The sequence below is a fragment of the Triticum urartu genome, chromosome 2 (genome assembly GCF_003073215.2).
Source record: "Triticum urartu cultivar G1812 chromosome 2, Tu2.1, whole genome shotgun sequence".
NCBI lineage: Eukaryota > Viridiplantae > Streptophyta > Magnoliopsida > Poales > Poaceae > Triticum > Triticum urartu.
In genome coordinates, this window is record NC_053023.1 from 508,048,005 (window position 1) to 508,050,946 (window position 2,942).

Sequence of the window (2,942 nt, forward strand, 5' to 3'; positions counted from 1 at the left end):
ACCAGTTTTCTTAAACTTTCCCCAAGGGCTTCTTTCACTGCTTCCTTCTGCTGCTTGGTAATTTCTTGTACCTTGGGATAAATATGACACTGGGCAGGGTAGTGCGTAGTTCCTTCACACAAGAAACAAGTAACCTTCATGGTTGGACATTCTTCAGCTTGGTGATTTCCTTCACAATGAGGGCATTCATCCTTGTGTTCTTCATGGGTATGTCCTATCTCACCACAAATCTTGCATGCACAAGGTTTCTTCATTTTATTGCCATAGGGCTTCTGAATAAGATGAGACCTCAGTAGAGTCATCTTGAATTCCTCCCAAGTTTTTGCTCCGTTACATCCTTGTATGGCCTGATGCATTTTCCACCAGGTTGCAGCACTTTTTGTAAAGTACTGAAGTGCGTATTGAACCTCATACTTCCTTGCAACCAAATTGCTCCTGATGTGATTCTCCATGTTTTGAATCCGTAACTCTGCCTCTAACTGAGTGATCGGTCCAGAGAATACAAGTCCATCTTCATTCATCATCTATTGGGTCCAAGGGTTTTGGGATGAGATAAGAGGGATAGAGAGATACACACAATATAGTTTTGAAAATAAGTTTTATTTGTGGCTGTCAGGAAAAACATCAAACAATGATAGCTCACAAATCATCGCATCCAACGTGAGTATCCAACAAGGGTTTGATGTTCTAAAGGTCATATAAATCTTGGAATTCTTCCGTGTCTTCAAATTCTTTAATTCTTCAGAGGCTTCGACTGTTGTAGCTTCAATTCTTCTAGTGTATAGTGAAGTCTGATATCTTGTTGTTCTCGGAGTGGCTTCAGTTCATCCTCCGTGTGGTCCAAAGGGAACGGGGTTTTGTCTAACTAAAAAAAAGAATATTTGATAAAGCTTAGAAAAGAAGAGAGATAAAGGATCTTTTTGAAAATTAAGTTTTAGAGAAATCCTTTTCTACGGGCTTTCCAGTTTCTACGGTCATGTCCTACAGTCAACATGTGCTCTGATACCATATCTGTAGCGACCCGACCTCAAACGGTCAAGCCTTTGTGTATCCGTGCCATCCCTGGATCGGTATGCGGGCACACATAGTACATCAATGTATATATCAAAGTGCAATCACATGTATAAATAACGTAAAACTGATATATACCTCATAAGTCTCAGCGGAAACAAACATAAGGGTGTGGAGTCCATCAACGCCAATGGCAAGTTGAGTGTAGACCGTAACCCTACAACGTAACTCTTACTCGTCGTAGAAAAATCCCTGCAACATAAGACGTTGCAGCCCTGTAGGTCAGTACATTGAATGTACTGGCAAGTCACATCATAAGAATAATGAACCTATTTGTACATGCAATTTGGCTGGTGGAAAGCTCTAAGTTTAGTTTTTGCATAAAGCTAGTTTTTTCCTAGAATAAAAGATATTATTCTACCACTACAGTATAGCATAGGATGAGTTGGAAAACCCAACTCAATCCATTCCCAAAGTTTCATTTAAAACCCAACTGTTTAATTAAGAGTGATGAGATCTCCCAGCATTTCCACTACTAGATGCTCAAGTTGTCCGTAACCGGGGACACGGCTAATCGATTAGGTTTTTACACTCTGCAGAGGTTTGGCACTTTTCCCCACAAGACTCGATCACCTCCCTTGAAGTTCTCGCACTGCCTGGCGTTTGAGAACAGGATGACCGAGACATAGTCTTTCGAAAATGTTCCCCCTTACCCACGGATAGGCCGGTACACCTACATCATTCTACATCTGCTAGCCCATCCCGGAAGGGGTCACACTAACTACTCAACTAAGCCAGAGCCCATATTGGCTTGTGGCTGCACACGTAAGCTTCTAGACATGGGAATACGATTGATCTCTTTGAGCCTGGGCGGCCGACCACTAGTGGTGCACCACCATGGATTAACCATGCATGCTCCCACCGTACTTCGCCACCATTCAAACCAAAATACCGCCCAGGTAATTCATTAAGTTATCCTGGTTCTACTTACTACTTTGTCACTCATCTCTCACAATGAACACTTCCCAATCCACGTCTACATTGGCGAGGCAAAATCAAACTTATGCGGTGGTGACAAGGTATATGGTTCAAACCCACCTCAATGAACTACTAGGTAACGGCATAGCCATCTGGCAACAATAAATCCTACCACAAAAGGACTAAGTGCATAATATAAACATAGGTAATTGGAAGAATGGTCAAATGTGAACTTGCCTGGTAATAGTTGATGAAGATTATATCGCTCTCAGAAATTTACTTAATAGAGCTATTCATCACTCTCCGATGAAAATCTATAAGGTCAAACATTGCACTCACATAAGCAATCATTTCAGAGAACCAAGAAGAACATGCAAAGCAAAAGACTCGAAAAATCCAAAGGAACACACAACACACTTAACTATCGAAAGTAAATACTAAGTGCAAAACAACATAGGGCATGGGTGCCAAAAATTGTGACGTGGACCATAGTGCCTACAAGGCATATGAGTAAAACTACTATGGACAGATCCTAATGTGTGAAAAAATATCGTGAGATAGGTCCAAGTGATAGGGTTTGGCAACGGTGACACGGTGCAAAAAGAATCACATCAATTGGAGCTACGGTTTAGGAGATATGGTCAATTGAAGTTTGAATTCAAATCTGAATAAAGTTCAAATTTGAATTTGGCCAAAAGTTTTCAAAGTTGGTTTTCTAGATAAAGCTATTCGAGAAGAACATTTTGCCGCTGGTGTTAGGACCGCGATTCCAAGTCACATAGATCTAGCCGGTAACACCTCATATCACTTTGCGGCCTCACGCACGGTATCCCACGGGTGTCGCCTTACCATGGCCCGGGACCGTTTGCACCTTTTGGCTCACGTATATGAGAGTGTCGCTAGCATCCATACGACAGAGAACCCGGGCCGACATGGCTAGTCGTGAACCCAAA